Genomic DNA, 22,868 nt, shown 5'->3' with positions numbered 1-22,868 from the left:
TTCATCACTCGGCTCCATCAGCACAAGGGTTTCGTTGTTCCTCCCCATGAACCAAGAGGCGACAAAATTAAAATTTTTACCCAGCGCCGGTGGATCAATGTTCTGAGCCATTCTAGTACCCCTCCGCCTCCTGCCCCCCTGTTCATCCACGCTCCACCTCCTCCTCCTTCTGAGGCAGTTTCCACCGCCACAGCCACTGCGAGGGTAGAGCCTCCGGTTGACTCTCACCAGGACCAGGCTTTCATCCGGGCTTCTATTGCCGGTATTCATGAGCGACTAGATCATTTTGAGAATTCTTTGTCCGCGTGCACTCAGACTCTGTGTGAGACTCTTCACATGCTGAAGAAGATCGTCGTCTTGCTGCTGAAGACCGCTGTGTCGCTGCTGAGGACCGTCGTTTGGCTTCCGTTGAACGGCGTAAGACTCAATCTCTCCTCCATTCCATCCTCGCCCGTTTACCTTCTGGATAGTAGCTTGTTGCGAGTGTGGACCTTCTCTTTTTGTTTCATCTGTAACTATTTCTCTTGTATCTTTTGTTTTCCTTTTAAACTGTAAGAATTTGCTATGTATAGGTTGCTCTAGTCGATATGATCCCTGTACAACTCTTTTTGTCATCATGTAAACTCTTTTTACAATGCAAATTCTTTCTGTTCTGTTAACTTTCGCTACATTCTTTTTCTGTATTTATGCTTGTGCTATTAATGCTGTGTGTGGTTATTTCTTTTTGTTCTTCATCTTGCTCTCCAGGTTGCGCAGTCCAATTCAAGTTTGGGGGTTTTTGTCTCAAAATGTCGTTCCTCCCCTTGGGTATTTTTGTTCCTTTTATACTCTTTGTCATTTTTGTCTCTAACTTGCATCCATGTCCCACATTGAGGACACTGTGTAGTTTAAGTTTGGGGGTGCATCAAAGCATTCTTGGCATATTTTTGGTTCCATAATTTTTGCTAAGCAATGATAGTATAACTTGACACTTGTCGGAGATGAAACATATGTTTAATACCTTGTGTATAGAAGCAATTGAAATTTTTGAAAATAAAGAAAAAAATTTGAGTTGAAATGATCATGTAGATTCAAACTAGTCTGTATAAATGTTTCAATTAGATTCTTGCTGGATTTACACTCTTTTAAGCTTCACAATGCACAGATGCACATTGGAAACTTAACTGTGAGGCATGCAGCTGATTAACCTTGACCTTGGCCTAGTTAATCTAATTTGATGGACCTGATAGATGAATATCTTTGGCATGATTTAAGTCAAAAAAAAAAAATAAAAAAAATAAAAAATGACCAGTTGACGTTCGTAGCCTTTCCAACTCGAGCTATTAAGCCCTTTGGAGTGTCTCTACACTTAACACCTTAAAGCCGTCTGGTTTGGGAGTTGTTGCCTAACGCTTGCTACAAGGGTTGGTTAGAAAGCTTAAAGGACTTAAACATTGCACGGTCATTCAAAAAAATTGTAATAAACATGGTTAGCTGAAGTTCGTAGCCTTTCCAACTTGAGCTATTAAGTCCTTTGGAGTGTCTCTACACTTAACACCCTAAAGCCGTCTGGTTTGGGAGTTGTTGGCCTAACGCTTGCTACAAGGGTTGGTTAGAAAGCTTAAGGGACTTTAGCATTGCACAACCATTCTATGTTTCGCTTATGTGTTGAAATAAATTGTTAACAAGCAACAAAAGTTGTCTTGAAAATAAAATCATGCCTTAAGGACTTCATGTAAAAGGGAATTCAATGATTTGAAAACTTGTGCTTTGGAATTGGAAAAGAAAGTAAAAGCCGCATGTTGAGAATCCAATTCACTTTCACTGAAGCTAGAGTTGATTTCCATTCAAGAGATGATAATTGAGTTATTTATATAGACTTTGATGTTGATGCATGTATGTGGAAATGTATTTAGCCAATTTTTGTATCAATGCTTCATATATGCAAGGTAGTTTTCCCAATGACCCCATCTCCAGTTTTTGTCTGTTTCAAGTTGTGTTTGAGCTATGTATCTATCTCATTTTACCATGGATGATATTTTTGTAGTAGCATGCCCATGGTTGTTTTTTCATTGAAGTATTCATTGTAGTTTTGCTAAGGGACTAGCAAAATGTAAGTTTGGGGGTGTGATAAGCGCCGTATATTGTATATTCAAGCGCCCTAAATTGCATTAGTAAAGTCCGTTGTATGTTAATTTATGTAGATTATCTTCATTTCGATGTTTTTATGCATTTTCAGGTTCATTGGCCAAAATGGAACAAGAATAAGGCCTTGTGGAATCTTGAGCAACAAAAGGTGCCAATGCTGAATTCTGGCAGCAGTAGAACCTGGGCTTTGTTGCCATTTTCGACCTAGCAAACTCAAGAACTAGACTTCCATCATAACATGAAAGATTTAGATCTCCGAATCAGCTTTCCAAATCTTCAAGTGGTTAAGTATTCAGAGTTCGGAGCAGAGAGTTATGACCTTTGTAACAGAGGTACGCAGAACTGCCTGGCAGCACTGAAGTACTGCCTTTCTCCCCATTTTCGACCAACCAGACTTGAGAATTGGGTCTTCATCAAAACATGAAGTTTTTAAAGCACTGAATCAGCTCTCCAAATCTTCAAGTGGTTCATCATTCAGAGTTCGGGGCACAAAGTTATAGCAGTTTTACCAAAATAGGTCAGCGCTGAGCAAGAGGAGCATGTTGCACATTGCACTAAGTTAGAGTGCTCGAGATCACCAAGCGAGTGCTCGAAAATCAGGCAGAATGCCCTTCGGAAATGGCTCATTTCAGCCCACTTGCACATTGGTTTCCTCAATGCCATCTTCCTTCTTTATGAAGTGGTTGGAGGTGTTCCTTGGAGGAGAGAGGGTGTTGTTGGAGCATAAAAAGCTACCCAAGGGCCACACATTAGGATTCTTTGATCTTTAGCAAGATAGAGGAGAGAGAAGAGAGCAAGAAGAAGAGGGTTCTTGGAGCAAAAGGAAGGGAGCTCGAAAATGGAGGAAAAGGGCAAGCTTCTTCCTTCTCCTAGCTCACTCATGGGTAACTAAACCTCATCTAGGGAGGTGATGAAGCCTCCCCTTTTGTTCATGTTCTAGATTAGGTTCTATTTTGGGGATTATAATGTATAAACTTTGGTCTTTTCATAGTTTAAGAGCTTATTACTTCTTGTAATGAACATTCATGTTTAAATGATTGATGTGAGTTATTTAGCTTGTCTTGATGATTCTTACATTAGTCTTATTGCTTTTATTTTCATAGTGACAATGAAGATATTAACTATGAATGGTTTTCAAGGCATGTTAATTTTGAAACTTGATATTCCATTGCTTAGGTACCTCCTTTGATGGACTATGCTTGATTCTTACTTTCATGTGCTTCATCATTTGATTGAATGCTTGATGGTCTTTTGCTTAAGTTAATGTATTTGATACTACACCCTAGTCTAGGTAGTCCAAATGTGTTGTCTTTTGATAGACCATTCTTGTTTTAATCTCATGAACTTTTTATTGGTTATGAAGCAACTATGTGTTGCTACATAATTCTTGATCATTGCTTATATAGTGTTTATCCCCAATTTAGTCTTGATTTAGCATGTATTTAGGGCGTAGGTGGATTCACTTCTCTAGTTTCCCCTTTTATTATCTCTAACTCTCATTTACTAGCACTACTATTTTATGCATTCTAAGTTCTAAGTTTAAGTGACAAACAACCAAAACCCTCTATAAACCCATTATCATTCTAAGAACAATTCTAGACACTTAGGTTGCCATAGACTAACGCAGTCCCAGTGGTTCGACTTACCCGACCAATAGCCCTATTTTACAATGATTCGTGCTATTGCGAAGGTTGATGTTTAGTTGATCAACCGATCAGCGATATACGTACCCTAACCATGATCCTGATTCTCAAGCTCATATCATAATGCCGCAAGTATATATATAATATCCTTCCTAATATAGAATATAAAACAAACATCCGATATGTCGTTCAACTGTTTTAGTTGACAAGACATGAATCCATGTAGGATTTAACTGTTTTAGTTAATCCATTCCGTATGTATGAACAAGTAGGAATTAGTATTTTGATCTAATCCATTCCTAATATGCCACTGTCCCATACCGGTACATATAATGCATATGATCCATAAATGATGCACACTCATTTGAACATCAAATACATCCAGAGACAAACATAATAGAAGTTAGATATATGCAAGATCTTATTATGCACCCAGTATATGTTTATAATCATATAACCTCCGTTTAAATTGCTAGAGTAAAAATAAACAATTTAAATCATCCATATCCATATAATTGACAGAACATAAATTAAAATAGTTCATCAATTGAAAATCCAAAACATGATATAATGATCACCAGAAATATAAACTGTGCACATTATACAAAATCCTAAAAGTACTTTCATACTCGTCCATTTAATTTGCTAAAACATAACTAGCAATTTAGAGCTTTCGTAATCCCTGACAGCATGCAAATTAATACTTAAATGTCATAATGTCCCTTTAATTCTCAATTATAAATCTAGAGCATGATATAATGATACTCAGAAGTATAAACTGAGCACATTATATAAAATCCCAAAATTATTTTTATGCTAGTCCATTTAATTTGCTAAAATAAAACTAGTAATTAAAACCTCCACCACTCCTGACAGCATACAATTTAGTGTTTAAATTTCATGATGTCCATTAAAATAGCATAAACCAACATTCGTGAGCCTTAAATACGTTGTATAAATCATTTAAAAACCTCCAATGAAATTCCAGAATTACACATTAGCCCAGGAGTCAGAAAAACCTCAAAAATACACACCCGTAGGGTGTTCCAGTAAGGGAGCCAGGTTTCATAGGAGCTGGCTCTCACCCCTCTAGAGCCGGCTCTCCCTCATGAAGAGCCTACTCTCTCACCTAGGGAGCCGGCGCTCTCCTTAAGAGCCGTGCAACGCTCCTTCTATTCGTTTTCTTTGCTTCTGGCAAAGTATCGAACCCTATGTACTAATTTTATTAAGATTCTTAGAATCCAATTTAAGTCTCAAAAGTTCTAGAAACTCCTCAAATTCTAATACGAATTGCTTGACAAAAATCAAAAACAAAATCGATAACAGTTTACGCAATAAAACAATTTCAGTTACACAAAAACGTAAAACAGTTTACAGCCTGATTTAATATGCATGGACATCCATTTTAAAAGTTTGATTAAATTCCTAGAGACTATATAGCATGCACAGAACACAGGTTTAAGGGAAGGAGTTAGAAAAAAACTTACCTTCGGTGTAAATTTTGAAACCTTAAACCACGGTCTCTGAGTTCCGGCAAATCCCAAGACTGTTCTCCTCCTCTGTTCACTATTCTCCTCCTCTGTTGCCTCTTGGTTCAACCCACGAGCAATACCCATTCTTTCCTCCTTGAGCCTCTCTATTTTTCTCTTAAGCCTCTCTCTGTTTTCTCCCTAGTTTCTCTCTATACGTGAATAGGGTTTTCCAACCTTAGACAGACGGTCCGTTCTTTATATAGGCTGTAACTAAAACCTTAATTCCACTTATATTAATAGACGAAAACCTACACTAAATAAAACTAGTCGACCACCCTAATTACATAAAATAAAACCCTAAACTATACACGACATATATAATTTATAAACAACTAGTCCCCCTAAGCATACATGGAAGTAAAACAAAGAAATCATATAAGTAATTACATAAAACAAAAACAATTAACCAATTAATTCAATAAATAAACATTAAATAATTAAGTTAAATAAATACACAATTAAATAATTAAGTCACATAAATAAACAATCAAATAACTAAACAATTAAGCAAATAGCAAACAATTAACTAAAAATACAATAAAACCATTAATTAATAACCGAGGCTATCCTGTTTAAAATTAGGGGTATTACATTCTTCCCCCCTAACAAAAGGAATTCCGTTATCGGAATTCGCTCTTACCTTCTTCCAATATTTCAGGAAACGACGATCGAATGACATCCTCCCGTTCCCAAGTAGGCTCAGCCACATTGTGATGACTCCACTGAATACACACTAAAGGGATAACCTTATTACGAGGAATCTAATCCCGACAGTTGACAATATGACACGGTGGCTCCAAATATGGTGCATCTGGCTGCAATCCAATCTCCCCAACATCAATATGTTGATACCGATCTTCATCGCGCAGAAATTTCTGTAACATGGAAACATGGAAGGCATTGTGGACGCGATCCAAATTATCTGGAAGTGCCAACCGATAAGCTACAGCTCCAACTCAATCCATAATCATAAATGGACCGACAAACCATGGTGATAACTTCCTTTTCTTCCCAAAGCACATTATTCCTTTCATAGGAGACACTTGGAGCAAAACCTGATCCCCAACCTGAAACTCCAATGCACGAGTACGACGATCAGCATAACTCTTCTGCCTACACTAGGCAGTACGTATGCGATCCCAAATAAGAGCGATCTTCTCAGAAGTATCCTTTATGAACTCAGGACCCAAGAATCTGCTCTCACCAACCTCCATCTAATAAATAGGGGCTTGATATGTTCGGCCATATAATGCCTTAAACGGTGCCATACCAATAGTCTTTTGGAAACTATTGCTATACAAAAATTCGACTAGTGGCAAATAATCCCCCCAGTGGCCCTTGAAATCAAGAACGCATGAACGAAGCATATCCTCCATGATCTAATTGACCCTCTCGGTCTGTCCATCAGTTTGAGGATGATAAGCAGTGCTAAGATGTAACTCTGTACCCAAAGCCTGCTGAAAACTCTTCTAGAATCCTGACACAAAGCTTGAATCCCTAGCCGATATAATAAACAATGGAATTCCATGTAACTTCACAATCTCTGTAATGTAAAGTCTCGCCAACTGCTTCGATGTGAAGTCAATGAGAATAGGCAAGAAATGAGCTGAGTTAGTCAACGTATCCACGATAACTCAAATAGAATTGTGATCCTTAAAAGAATTAGGCAATCTCTCCATGAAATCCATAGAAATGCTCTCCCACTTCCACTCTGGTATAGGTAGTGGCTGTAGAGATCTTGGTGGCCTCTGTTGATTAATCTTAACTAGCTAAAAAGTACTACACTGAGAGACAAAAATAGCAATGTCCTTTTTCATACCTGCCCACCAAAACTACCGCTTCATATCCTGATACATCTTGTCTCCTCTTGGATGAATAGAAAACTCAGAATGATGAGCCTCAATCATCATATCCTTTCTCCAATCGTCAACAGAAGGTATGTAATGACCCTGGATTTTTCAACCCAGTGTGTCCTGTGATGACCCGAACCGGATCCAAGATGCGGAAGCAAAAGAAACAAAATCACTCCCTATGAAGCCACGGAATTCAAATGAATAAAGTGCAGAAGCAAGACAAGGACAAGTCCTTGGAGGTGTACGTCATCCCTAGGGCACAAGAATGGACTCTCAAAGAGTTTTGAGACTCAATAGAAATAAAATGATGAGAATGGCATCAAAACCTTACAAGAGAAGAGCTAGGGGTAAAATGGTCATTTTAACGTAAGAGGAAGGAATTTAACTTTCAATAAGTCAAGTTAGATCTAAAACATCCTAAAACACCCTTTGGTAACTTCACATGAGGTCCCAAGGCCAAATGAAGAGAAATCCCAGATGAACCCTATCCCGGTTCAAACAAAATTTGACACCCTCTTACTAAAACAAAGATATCTTGAGCTATGAGAAAATTCAGAATCTAAAACTACTACCATTGGAAAGACAACAAAAAATTAATGAAGTAAGACTCAAGAATCACCTGATTCCGAGTCTGGACGGAAAAGATATTAAGTCCTGAAGTCGAAGGAAGGGAAACCCTATCTCGGTTCGAACCAAATTCTGACACTACCTTACTAAAATTTGAATATCTTGAGCTACAGGAGGAATCTGAAGCTCTAATTGGTACCACTGGAAAGCTCATTTCGATGCGGTCATTTTAGACTCAAGAACGGACCAATTCAGAGTTAAAATGAGCGAGATATTGCCCGTTGAAGAAAAATGTCTAGAGCAAGAACAGTGCCTGCGGGGGCCCGCCAAATATGGTAGTAAGCCATGCGCACCCGCCAAATGGCTGTGGGAGCCCACTAAATGGGGCAGTGGCATCGGCTGGAACCTCAAAAAATGCAGGAACAGTGTTTTTAGTACCAAATTGAACTTGGAGCGCGGTTTATGAGGTCAAGATGACATTTTTCGGAAAAACATGAAAAGGAAACTCCCACTAAAATTACATTTTCTATGTGAGGAAATTGAGAATGGAATTTATTTTCCAAAGAAAATCCCCAAAATGCCCTTAGATCAGTTTAGGCTCAAAGCGGCGAAAATACAACTTTGCACCAAGCATTCATTTGACCCCAAATGCACTTCTAAGCTGAAACGAATATGCACGCACACGTAATAAGTGATTTTGAGCATGTGGGAATGGTCCATGGCTCCCAGAAATGGCCGAGTCAAAATCTGACCCCCCCAACGGCCAAAAAGGCGAAAATGAACCTAAATTGGAAACTTTGAAAACTAAAATCAACAAATAACTTCAAATGACCGTTTGGCCCTTGGCCACATTTCATAAATGACTAATGAGATCCTACAGAAGAATCAAAATGGAATTCCCACACCCAATGCAAACATGGTGAAACAAAAACTTGACATTTTTCAATAATTTCACGAAATCTCATGAAGTCAAAAATTTCATAGGATACAAAATACATGTTATTGGCCTCCGGTCTCATCTCATACATGTCAAATACATTGCAAAGGGTGTACTTAGGTACTTATTACATATATCAAATAAAAAATACATATTTTGACAATTAAGGCTACAAATGGCATTTCAAACCAACCTTTATAAGAACTAAAGCCTTCAAGTCAACTATCATCCAAGCAATAATGAACATCACGCACCTAGTCTTCATACTTGAAACAGCCCCCCAGTAACTTCGGGGTGAGTAAACAAGTGGTTAAATCTCCACCCTCCACATGTCCTCATCCAAGGCATAAAAGTGTCCCCACACAAATGCCAACAAGTGGACCAATAAGAGTGTGACACTTGTCACACTTTTCAAAAATTACAAAAAGGTCCTTTTTGAAAATATCTTCAAAATTAAATTGCAAAATGGTCCCTAACACGAAAAATAATTACTTTATAGTAATTACAGAAAAACCCCAAAAGTTAGGAAAATTACGAAAATGTTATGCGTCTGTACCCTTTACAAGAAAAGTAAGCACTTAGTATGCTTTTCTACAAAAGTGAAAATACACATAGTATGGAATTTAAATATCGTAGATGCAAGCAAAACTGGAATCAAATCCGAACACGAAAAGTGAGGTTATGCCAACAAAGTGACAACCGAGAAAAAGATGAAAGGTGAATCGTGTCACAAAAGTAAAAATGTGAAAATGACTCGGTCCTCAAAGGAAGTCGTCTATCCATGGAAAAAAGTCTCAGAAACCATCCCCGAGCACTCAAGATGACACTAAGTGACAAGAAAGAGAACTCAGAAAGGAAAAGATCAACGGAAAAAAAAATATCCGTGAAGATTCGAGAAAAGGAAAGGAATGAAAATGACTGGGTCATTACAACCTTCCCACCTAAAAAGAGATTTCATCCCGAAATCCAGGCCCAACAAAACGAAAGGTAGAACTAGGATAACTACGAAGTACATTTTCGAGTATCCCACACAACATGCTACAAAAGCAACCCCAAAACTGAAAGACAAAGCACAAACCAATGTCGTTCGCACCCACGTGCTCACGACAAAACAACCCCTTAAAAGAAAATTGACCATATGGTCACACAATAAGTAAGAACTCACACACAGAACCCAAGGTCAGACAAAGAAATAGAAAACAACAACCGTAAGCATTCTTCCTGAGGAACCATCATACCGATCCAAAAATAACCACCAAAAGAGCTCCAAAATCACCACGGATCAATTTAGGGTACCGAACAAGATGACATGGCAGTACGAATAGTGACTAGAACTCGCCCACGAAGTACTCAAATGTGTGGTAGCAATGACAGTACCTAGTGCCCACCCACACTTACTCGTCAGTAAGGTAGCATCGACGACAACTAGCACTCGCCCAGAATACACAACTTGTACGGTAGCATGACAGTATAAGGCACTAGTTCATAACCCGCCCCCCACTAGGTCTACCCATGAAACCTCTCGATGTAAATGACATCAATGTCGAAAATGATCATTACCAAAAGCACTACGGACACCCACATTTTGTTAGAGTTGAGATACAGTCCAAGGATGTTCGGCCGGACCATGCTGGCCAATCCCGAAACTCTGACAACAATGCCATAGGTACCGCTACGCTTAAGGCCTTAATTCCTCAATACAACAAAACCAACAACTCCTACGTCTTAAAACACTACTATCAACAACATCAATCACAAATCCAAAGCCTGACAAGCAAAACAGCGTCTCCAAAATCCTAGATATCATCAACTATAAGACTACTCACCGTAATCAAATATAGGATCAAAATTTCTATCACGGATAACTAGATCCTCGAAATACAAGTCCACCAAGTGGCGCACACATCGAATCTTGACAACTAAGATCACAAAATGAATCTCTCGAAACCGTTCTTGGTATCAAAAAACTAAATCAAAATTCCTCAATTTCAATCCATAAACAATCACTGTAACAACAATTCCTCAAAACCACGCCTAGTCACACCAGGACGAGAAAACTCCATAAACAAGCCATATCCAACAACGATCTTTCAAAACTCTTCTTAAGAGTCAACCACATCAAGGTCTCCAAAACTAAAGCAAGTCTCCAAAAAGATGTTCTCAAAAGAGCATCGAGCTCGCCTCACGAATCAAACAAATCCTTAATGATATGGACACAAGTCCCTGAAAAATGATCTCACACTAATCCACTCGCTCTGAGCACCACAACCCATCAACCACCACGGCAAAAACTCCCCAAGGGAAGACACGAAAGAAAGGGAACCAATCACCTTAAGAAGGACAACACCACGACTCTGTCTCTGAAACGAAAGACACAAGGTCAAAGACTTCACCCCCTACATGGAAGTAAGTCGACCAAAATCAATAAAATCCTCACCAAGGGCACAAGACAATAATGGTGATCCTCACGGACCAACCAAACCTAAAACCGTGCACAAGGCGATGAAGAGAAGAGACTCACTCCTTGTGAAGTCCCTTACTTGAATAAAGAAAGAGAAGAAACCCTATTCTCCCACAAATGTCAACACGACAAACACGAAAAGGGAACAAAAGGGAGAACCAAATATGGAAGTCATGCATATGACAAGGAATGCAACTACGAAATAAATAAATCTACTCACATAGATAAAAATCAAGGGTATATGCAGCAAGTCTCCATGTAAGCACAATATCATATCACTAAGGCACAGTAACAACATGGCATCTCTAAGTATATAAATAAGGCATGCTAATGCCACACAATAGAAAGCAATGTGGACACACTTCCACTTACTCATGCATCACAATATCATAATTTATACTACTAACATGGTAGTAAACGAAACTGTAGAAGATAAAAATGATGCAATAATGAACCCTATGGACATCGTGTCCTAAAATGTCTAGGTAAAAGGAAAGACCAGTCCTATCCATAAACTGTCTCCAAAAAATAATGCGACCACAACTTGTCTCAAAACAAACGTGAGCCCTTACCACAATGGTAAGTCTCAAACAATCCATCGTTGAATCTAAAGGTGACACTATAAGTGACATTAACAGTGCAATGCTCTTACTACCCGAAGCATCAATCAAGCTACTTGATCCCAAAAGCATCACCATAGATAGAGAACTCAAAGAAAAGGGCAACTATAGCCATACCAACAACAACCAAATCAATCTCTACGACTGATTCTCAAAATAAACATCATCATCATCGTTTAAAAGGACAACGCCTATCACAACAAAACCAACATTGATTCCATCCGAACTGCACTTGTAGCTAGCCAGTACGGTAGCGTGACAGTGCCATGCACCCGCCCACAAAAATCACAATCCCAGAGGAATCATCTCGAACAATCAGGGATCCTAAGAGGTCCATAACCTTATCATGGCCCAAAACCAACAAATCCAGCACTACAGCAATGCCAAATGACTCACCTTACGAGAGCCTAGACAAAAGGTGTCTCACCACCTACCTCAAAACCAATGCTAGGTCGATAACATCCTACACTACCACGAAACTGTGACTACAATCACCATCAACCTCAACTCATGCCTCAATGACCAATCCCGTGTTATGCTGAATATGTAACACAGTTATGCATATACAAATCTAATCTTGCATACATCATATGTTATGCTCTTTACATTAGAATAAAATCATGCTTGAACAAATGACATACTACGTATGCACATAAACATGTTATGAAACCAAAACATGTTATCATGAAGCATATAAGCACATAGAGCATGGCAATATAAGCATGATATGCACCCAAAACTCGTGGTCCAAGGTATTCAAACCTAGAAGCTCTGATACCACCTGTAATGACCCTGGATTTTTTAAACCAGTGTGTCCTGTAATGACCCAAGCTGGATCCAATATGGGGAAGCAAAAGAAGAAAAATGACCTCCAGAGATGTACACTATCCCTAGGCACCACGATGACTCCCTATGAAGCCTCAGAATTCAAATGAATAAAGTGCGAAAACAAGACAAGGACAAGTCCTTGGAGATGTGCATCATCCCCAGGGCACAAGAATGGACTCTTAAAGAGTTTCGAGACTCAACGGAAACAAAATGATGAGAAGGGCATCAAAACCCTACAAGAGAAGAGCTAGGGGTAAAATGACCATGGTCATTTTACCCTAAGAGGAAGGAATTTAACTTTCAACAAGTCAAATTAGATCTAATAATCCTAAAACACCCTTTGGTAACTTCACATGAAGTCCCAAGGCCAAAGGAAGAGAAATCCCAGATGAACTCTATCCCGGTTCAAGCCAAATTCGACACCCCCTTACTAAAACAAGGATATCTTAAGGTATGAGAAAATTCTAAAACTAAAAGTTTCACCATTGGAAACAAAACAAAAAATTAATGAAGTTAGACTCAAGAATCACCTGATTCGGAGTTCGGATGGAAAAGATATCAAGTCCTGAAGTCGAAGGAAGGGAAACTCTATCCCGGTTCGGGCCAAATTCTGACACTACCTTACTAAAACTTGAATATCTTAAGCTATAAGAGGAATATGAAGCTGTAATTGGTACCATTGGAAAGCTTATTTTGACGCGGTAAATTTAGACTCAAGAACGGACCAATTCGGAATTAAAACGAGTGAGATATTGCCCGTTGAAAATAGATGTCTGGAGTAGGAACAGTGCCCATGGGGGCCTGCCAAAAACCTGCAGGGGCCCGCCAAATGCTGCAATAAGCCACAGGAACCCACCAAATGGCTGTAGAGGTCCGCCAAATGGGGCAGTGGCATGGGTTGGAACCTCAAAAAATGCAGGAGCAGTGTTTTTAGCAGCAAATTGAACTTGGAGCACGGTTTATGAGGTCAAGATGACATTTTTTGGAAAAACACGAAAAGGACACTCCCCCTGAAATCACATTTTCTATGTGACATAGTTAAGAACGGAATTTATTTCCCAAAAGAAATCCCAAAAATGCCATTAAATCAGTTTAGGCTCAAAGCGGCGAAAATACAACTTTGCACCAAGCATACATTTGACCCCAAATGCACTTCTAAGCTGAAACAAATATGCACGCACATGTAATAAGTGATTTTGAGCATGCAGGAATGGTCTATGGCTACCAGAAATGGCCGAGTCAAAATCCGACCCCCCAACGGCCAAAAAGGCAAAAATGAACCAAAAATGGAAACTTAGAAAACTAAAATCAACAAATGACTTCAAATGACCATTTGGCCCTTCGCCACACTTCATAAATGACTAATGAGATCCTATGGAAGAATCAAAATGGAATTCTCACACCCAATGCAAACATGGTGAAACAAAAACTTGACATTTTTCAATATTTTCACGAAATCTCATGAAGTAAAAAATTTCATAGGATACAAAATACATGTTATTGGCCTCTGGCCTCATCTCATACATGTCAAATACATTGCAAGGGGTGTACTTACGTACGCATTACATATATGGAATCAAAAATATACATTTTGAAAATTAAGGCTACAAATGGCATTTCAAGCCAACCTTTACAAGAACTAAAGCCTTCAAGTCAACTATCATCCAAGCAATGATGAACATCACGCACCAAGTCTTCATACCTGAAATAGCCCCCCAGTAACTTCGGGGTGAGTAAATAAGTTTACTAGTAGAGAATGAGCATGCATGACTCGATTTCTTTAGAGATTTTTACATTGACTTGAAACAATTCAAAAGGGTCATGCCACCTAACGTCTATGTCAAAGGGTAGACTCAGGGAGCATCCAAAGCTGCTCATGCAATTCAAATAGACTACGGCATACATGTATACATGCTCAAGTATACTAAGCAATGTTAAAACATGTTATGTAATGTACAAGCATACATTTCCAAGTATACTAAACCATATTAAGACAAGTCATGCAATGTCTAAACATATTTACACAAGTATGCATTTTATATGAAAATCTAATAAATCAAGTATACTGACACAAGTATACTAAGCTAATAGGATTGAACATATGACAAGTATACATAGCACAAGTATACTAAATGGAATTTAAACTCGTGGAGTAAGTATACAAGTTCAAGTATACTGAATAGGATTCAAATATCCAAGTAAGCATTAATTCTCAAGCTACAAGTAATCCATGATTAACAACTTGAAATTAAATGCGAAATCAAATAGTGAAAAGAGTAAGACATGCGGTCGCTAGACCAAGCAAGTATTTTCGGGTAATTAGGACCCACAAGGTACTACCTAGTACGCACTTATGACTTAGAAGACTTTTGTCTCCGTACTAGAGTCAAACTCTAGCCATCACATAATTTATGTCCTCACAAGCTTTCCAAAATCAACAAGTTAAAAACTTATACAAAATCAAAAGCAAGTTACCACATTCCATGCACAAGTAAGGTTGAATCCACACAATTCATATCCTAGAATTCAAGTCTAAGTAGCATATGACAAGTGATGTCCTCAATATGCAATTTATACACTAAGCAAGAATATTTTTACAACAATTGAGCCACATTACCATCCTAAGCCACAAGTACTAAATAAGCTTCGATTTAGTAACTAGCTTCCAAGGTAAACAATTGTAATATTATAACAAGTTATATACCTACACAAGATATACGTAAACAAGCCATTCAAGTCAAAGATATTCCATATCAAGCTAAGTCCAATTACCATGTTAAGGAGCCATAAGTACTAATTCTACATCAAATTAGTAGCATGCTCACAAGGTAATTAAAATGCCACATTTTAAGAGATTTTCAACCTAATCATGGAAAGTCTCTAAATTTCAAATCTATTCCAAATAACCTCAAATTAATATATGTTAAACAACATAGCATGCTCATTGCATATATCAAATCAGAAGAGCAAAATGAGCAAGACATCATCATGTTCATTTTAATTAATTTAAATTAATTAAATCTCTATTTTTTCAAAAGTTGTTCAAATGATCCTAATTAAATATATAACAAGGATTAAGTCATGGCCATGCCATATATCAAGTGAAAAATAGAAAACAAGCAAGGTACAATTAAATAGAATTTAAATCTCTAGATTTGAAAACTCATTCAAATGGCTCCAATTAATTATATAACAAGGATCAAGTGAAGGCCATGCCATATACCAAGTCAAAAACAAGTTATATGTAAGTTACAACAATCATTAATTTCTCAAATTAACATTTAAACATGCATACAACTTGTATCTCACACAAAAGCAAGTAAGATCACTTAAAAAAAATAAAATATAACACCCCCTACCTCACTAGAGAAGAGTTTCTCTAGAATCCAAGGCAAATCAACACAAAATGGCAAACCCTTCAAGGGTTATGTAGAGGAGGATGAGGGGAACAAAAAGTGTTCTAAGCTTCATGGTCTAAGGTGAGTGGAAGGCCCTCAAATATCAAGGTCAAGGCCTTAGGCTTCAAGCTCCATCCATGGAGGCTAGGGTTCTAATGAGGAAGAAAATTACATAATGTGAAAATGGGTGAGTGGAGGAAATAGAAATCCTCCACTCACTATGTGTTCCTAAACCATGGTCAACACACACATCTATAGTCAGTTGCACAAAAACCCCTCTTTAAAACCATAATCCCAAAGTGACCCAAAAATAAATTGCAAGACTTAATTGTGAGCATACACTTGTCATAAATCCAAGGCTCCATCCTAGGCTTAAACTCAGACCTACACTTGTCAACCATCCAAGCCAGCAAGTGCACCAATCCTAGGCTAACAAGTGGTTAAATCTCCACCCTCCACATGTCCTCATCCAAGGCATCAAAAGTTTCCCCACATAAATGTCAACAAGTGGACCAATGAGAGTGTGACACTTGTCACACTTTTCAAAAATTGTAAAAAGGTCTTTTTCGAAAATATCTTCAAAATTAAATTACAAAATGGTCCCTAAGATGAAAAATAATTACTTTACAGTAATTACACAAAACCCCAAAAGTTAGGAAAATTACAAAAAGGTTATGCGTTTATACCCTTTACAAGAAAAGTAAGCACTTAACATGCTTTTCTACAAAAGTGAATACACATAGTATGGAATTTAAATATCCTGGATGCATGCAAAACCGGAATCAAATTCGAACACGAAAAGTGAGGTTATGCCAACAAAGTGACAACCGAGAAAAAGACGAAAGGTGAATAGTGTCACAAAAGTGAAAATGTGAAAATGACTTGGTCCTCAAAGGAAGTCGTCAATCCACGGAAAAGAGTCTCGGAAACCATCCCCGAGCACTCAAGATGACACTAAGTGACGAGAAACAGAACTCAGAAAGGAAAAGATCAACAGAAAAAAAAAATATCCGTGAAGATCCGAGAAAAGGAAAGGAATGAAAATGGCCGGGTCATTACAACCTTCCTACCTAAAAAGGGATTTCATCCCCGAAATCCAGCCCCAACAAAACAAAAGGCGGAACCAGGATAACTACGGAGTACATTTCCGAGTATCCCACACAACATGCTACAAAAGCAATCCCAAAACTGAAAGATAAAGCACAAACCAATGTCGTTTGCACCCACGTGCTCACGACAAGACAACCTCTTAATAAAAAAGTGACCACACGGTCACACAACAAGTCAGAACTCACACACAGAACCCAAGGTCAGACAAAGAACAGAAAACAACAACCATAAGCATTCTTCCTGAGGAACCATCATACCGATCCAAAAATAACCACCAAAAGAGCTCCAAAATCACCACGAATCAATTTAGGGTACCGAACAAGATGACGTGGCAGTACGAATAGTGACCAGAACTCGCCCACGACATACTCAAATGTGTGGTAACAATGACAGTACCTAGTACCCTCCCACACTTACTCGTCAGTAAGGTAGCATCAACGACAACTAACACTCGCCCATAATACACAACATGTACGGTACCATGACAGTAGAAGGCACTAGCTCATAACCTGCCCCCCACTAGGTCTACCCATGAAACCTCTCGATGCCAATGACATCAATGTCGAAAATGATCATTACCAAAAGCACTTCGGAGACCCACATTTTGTGAGAGTTGAAATATAGTCCAAGGATGTCTGGTCGGACCATACTGGCTAATCCCGATACCCTAACAACACTGCCATAGGTACCGCTACGCTTAAGACCTTAAATCCTTAATATAACAAAACCAACAACTCCCATGTCTCAAAACACTACTATCAACAACATCAATCACAAATCCAAAGCCTAACATGCAAAACAACGTCTCCAAAATCCTATGTATCATCTTGAAACAGATCAACTATAAGACTACCCAACGTAATCAAACATCAGATCAAAATTCCTATCACGGATAACTCGATCCTCGAAATACAAGTTTACTAAGTGGTGCACACATCAAATCCTGACAACTAAGATCACAAAATGAATCTCTCGAAACCGTTCTTGGCATCACCAAGCAAAATCAAAATTCCTCAATTTTAATCCATAAACAATCACTGGAACAATAATTCCTCAAAACCAAGCCTAGTCACACTAGGACGAGAAAACTCTATAAACAAGCCATATCCAACAACGATCTTTCAGAACTCTTCCTAAGAGTCAACCACATCAAGGTCTCTAAAACTAAAGCAAGTCTTCCAAAAGACGTTCTCAAAAGAACATCGAGCTCGCCTCACAAATCAAACAAATCCTTAATGATATGGACACAAGTCCCTGAAAAATGATCTCACACTAATCCACTCACTCTGAGCACCACAGCCCGTCAACAACCATGGCAAAAACTCCCCAAGGGAAGACACGAAAGAAAGGGAACCACCCGCCTTAAGAAGGACAACACAACGACTTTGTCTTTGAAACGAAAGACACATGGTCAAAGACTTCACCCCCTACATGCAGCAAGTCTCCATGTAAGCATAATATCATATCACTAAGGCATAGTAACAATATGGCATCTCTAAGTATATAAATAAGGCATACTAATGCCACACAACAGAAAGCAATGTGGACACACTTCCACCTACTCATGCATCACAATATCATAATTTATACTACTAACATAGTAGTAAACGAAACTGCAGAAGATAAAAATGATGCAATAATGTACCCTATGGACATCATGTCCTAGAATGTCTAGGTAAAAGGAAAGACCAGTCCTAGCCATAAACTGTCTCCAAAAACTAATGCGACCATAACTTGTCTCAAAACAAACGTGAGCCTTTCCCACAATGGTAAGTCTCAAACAATCCATCCTCGAATCTAGAGGTGACACTACAAGTGACACTAATAGTGCAATGCTCTCACAACCCGAAACATCAATCAATCGAATTGATCCCAAAAGTGTCATCACACAAGGAGAACTCAAAGAAAAGGGCAACTTTAGCCATACCAACAACAACCAAATCAATAACTACTACTGATCCTCAAAATAAACATCATCATCGTCGTTCAAAATGACAACGCCTATCACAACAAAACCAAGATTGATTCCATCCGAACTGCACTTGTAGCTAGCCAGTACGGTAGCATGACAGTGCCATGCACCCGCCCACAAATGTACCCGCCCACGAAAATCACAATCCTAGAGGAATCATCCAGAACAATCAAGGATCCTAAGAGGTCCATAACCTTATCATGGCCCAAAACCAACAAATTTAGCACTACGGTAATGCCAAATGACTCACTTCACGAGAGCTTAGACAAAAGGTGTCTTATCACCTACCTCAAAACTAATGCTAGGTTGATAACAACCTACACTACCACGAAACTGTGACTAGAATCACCATCAACCTCAACTCGTGCCTCAATGACTAATCCCGTATCATGCCGAATATGCAACACAGTTATGCATATACAAATATAATCTTGCATACATCATATGTCATGCTCTTTGCATTAGAATAAAATCATACTTAAACAAACGGCATACTACGTATACCACATAAGCACATAAACATGTTATCAAACCAAAACATGTTATCATGAAGCATATAAGCACATAGAGCATGGCAACATAAGCATGATATGCACCCAAAACCCGTCGTCCAAGGTATTCAAACCTAGGAGCTCTGATACCACCAGTAACGACCCTGGATTTTTTAACCTAGTGTATCTTGTGATGACCCAAACTGGATCCAAGATGCGGAAGCAAAAGAAGAAAAATGACCTCAAGAAATGTACGCCATCCCTAGGCACCACGATGACTCCCTATGAAGCCACGGAATTCAAATGAATAAAGTGCGGAAGCAAGACAAGGATAAGTCCTTGGAGATGTACGTCATCCCTAGGGCACAAGAATGGACTCTTAAAGAGTTTTGAGACTCAACAGAAACAAAATGATGAGAAGGGCATCAAAACCAAGAGAAGAGCCAAGGGTAAAATGGTCATTTTACCCTAAGTGGAAGGAATTTAACTTTGAACAAGTCAAATTAGATCTCAAACATCATAAAACACCCTTTGGTAACTTCACATGAAGTCCCAATGCCAAAGGAAGAGAAATCCCCAATGAACCCTATCCCGGTTCAAACCAAATTTGACACCCTCTTACTAAAACAAGTATATCTTAAGCTTTGAGAAAATTCTTAAACTAAAATGCCACCATTGGAAAGACAACAAAAAATTAATGAAGTTAGACTAAAGAATCACCTAATTCGGAGTTCGGACGGAAAAGATATCAAGTCCTGAAGTCGAAGAAAGGGAAACCCTATCCTGGTTCGAACCAAATTCTGACACTACCTTACTAAAACTTGAATATCTTGAGATAAAAGAGGAATATAAAGCTCTAATTGGTACCATTGGAAGGCTCATTTTGACACGGTCAATTTAGACTCAAGAACGGACCAATTCGGAGTTAAAACGAGAGAGATATGACCCGTTGAAGAAAAATGTCAGGAGCAGGAACAGTGCCCGCGGGGGCCCGCCAAAATCCTGCAGGGGCCCACCAAATGCGGCAGTAAGCCATGGACACCTACCAAATGGCTGCGGGGGCCCACCAAATGGAGCAGTGCCATGGGCTGGAACCTCAAAAAATGCAGGAACAATGTTTTTTAGCAGCAAATTGAACTTGGAGTGCGGTTTATGAGGTCAAGATGACATTTTTCGGGAAAACACGAATTGGAAACTCCCCCTAAAATCACATTTTCTATGTGACGGAGTTGAGAACGGAATTTTTTTCCCAAAAGAAATCCCCAAAATGCCCTTAGATCAGTTTAGGCTCAAAACGGCGAAAATGCAACTTTGCACCAAGCATACATTTGACCCCAAATGCACTTCTAAGCTGAAACGAATATGCACACACACGTAATAAGTGATTTTGAGTGTGCGGGAATGGTCCATGGCTCCCGGAAATGGCCGAGTCAAAATCCGACTCCCCAAAGGCCAAAAAGGCGAAAATGAACCTAAAATGGAAACTGTGAAAACTAAAATCAACAAATGACTTCAAATGACCATTTGGCCCTTAGCCACATTTTATACATGACTAATAAGATCCTAAGGAAAAATCAAAATGGTATTCCCACACCCAATGCAAACATGGTGAAACAAAAACTTGACATTTTTCAACATTTTCACGAAATCTCATGAAGTCAAAAATTTCATAGGATACAAAATACATGTTATTGGCCTCCGGCCTAATCCCATACATATCAAATACATTGCAAAGGGTGTACTTACGTACACATTACATATATCGAATAAAAAATGCACATTTTGACAATTAAGGCTACAAATGGCATTTCAAGCCAACCATTACAAGAACTAAAGCTTTCAAGTAAACTATCATCTAAGCAATGATGAGCATCACGCACCAAGTCTTCATACCTGAAACAGCCCCCCAGTAACTTCGGGGTGAGTAAACAAGTTTACTCGTAGAGAATGAGCATGCATGACTCGATTTCTTTAGAGATTTTTACATTGACTTGAAACAAATCAAAAAGGTCATGCCACCTAGCATCTATGTCAACGGTTAGACTCAGGGAGCATCCAAAGCTACTCATGCAATTGAAATAGACTACGGCATACAAGTATACATGCTCAAGTATACTAAGCAATGTTAAAACATGTTATACAATGTACAAGCATACATTTCCAAGTATACTAAACCATATTAAGACAAGTCGTGTAATGTCTAACCATGTTTACACAAGCATGCATTTTATATGAAAATCACATAAATCAAGTATACTGACACAAGTATACTAAGCTAATAGGATTCCACATATGACAAGTATATATAGCACAAGTATACTAAATGCAATTTAAACTCGTGGAGTAAGTATACAAGTTCAAGTATACTGAATAGGATTTAAATATCCAAGTAAGCATTAATTCTCAAGCTACAAGTAATCCATGAGTAACAACTTAAAATTAAATGCAGAATCAAATAGTGGAAAGACTAGGACATGCGGTTGCTAGACCAAGCAAGTATTTTCGGGTAATTACGACCCACAAGGTACTACTTAGTGCGCACTTATGACTTAGAAGACTCTTGTCTCCGTACTAGAGCCAAACCCTAGCCATCACATAATTTATGTCCTCACAAGCTTTTCAAAATCAACAAGTTGAAAACTTATACAAAATCAAATACAAGTTACCACATTCCATCCACAAGTAAGGTTAAATCCACACAATTCATGTCCTAGAATTCAAGTCTAAGTAGCATATGACAAGTCATGTCCTCAATATGCAATTTATACACTAAGCAAGAATATTTTTACAACAATTGAGCCACATTACCATCCCAAGCCACAAGTACTAAATAAGCTTCAATTTAGTAACTAGCTTCCAAGGTAAACAATTGTAATATTCTAACAAGTTATATATACCTACAGAAGATATATGTAAACAAGTCATTCAAGTCAATGACGACACACCAAGTTTTTGGCACCGTTGCTGGGGATTGATTGATTGGCAACGTCGTATTTGTGGAATCAATTAGGAATTAGTACTCCTTTTATTGTGTCTTTACTTTATTTTCATTTCAATTTCTGTTACTTATTGCGTCGGTTCTTGTTTGACAAGGTGCGTTGAGCTAAGAAGGTAAACGTAGGAACATCGAAGCAAAGGAGCTAAGCAAGCAAAGAAAAAGGCTAAAATCATAAATAAAAAAAAATTGCTAAGCTAAAAGCTAAAATTTTGAAGTTAAAGTGCTAAAGGACCTTTGTGAGCTTTTTCTTACTCAAACCCTTAGTTAAATCATCAGCCCGCGTGGAGGCTTGTATTTCAATTCTTAGATAAATTGTAAGCCCGCGTGGAGA

This window comes from Cornus florida, unplaced genomic scaffold (assembly GCF_030987335.1).
Source record: "Cornus florida cultivar Cherokee Brave unplaced genomic scaffold, ASM3098733v1 CherokeeBrave_3.0.0_Hap2_Chr05, whole genome shotgun sequence".
Taxonomy (NCBI): domain Eukaryota; kingdom Viridiplantae; phylum Streptophyta; class Magnoliopsida; order Cornales; family Cornaceae; genus Cornus; species Cornus florida.
Note: the sequence above shows the minus strand (reverse complement) of the source record.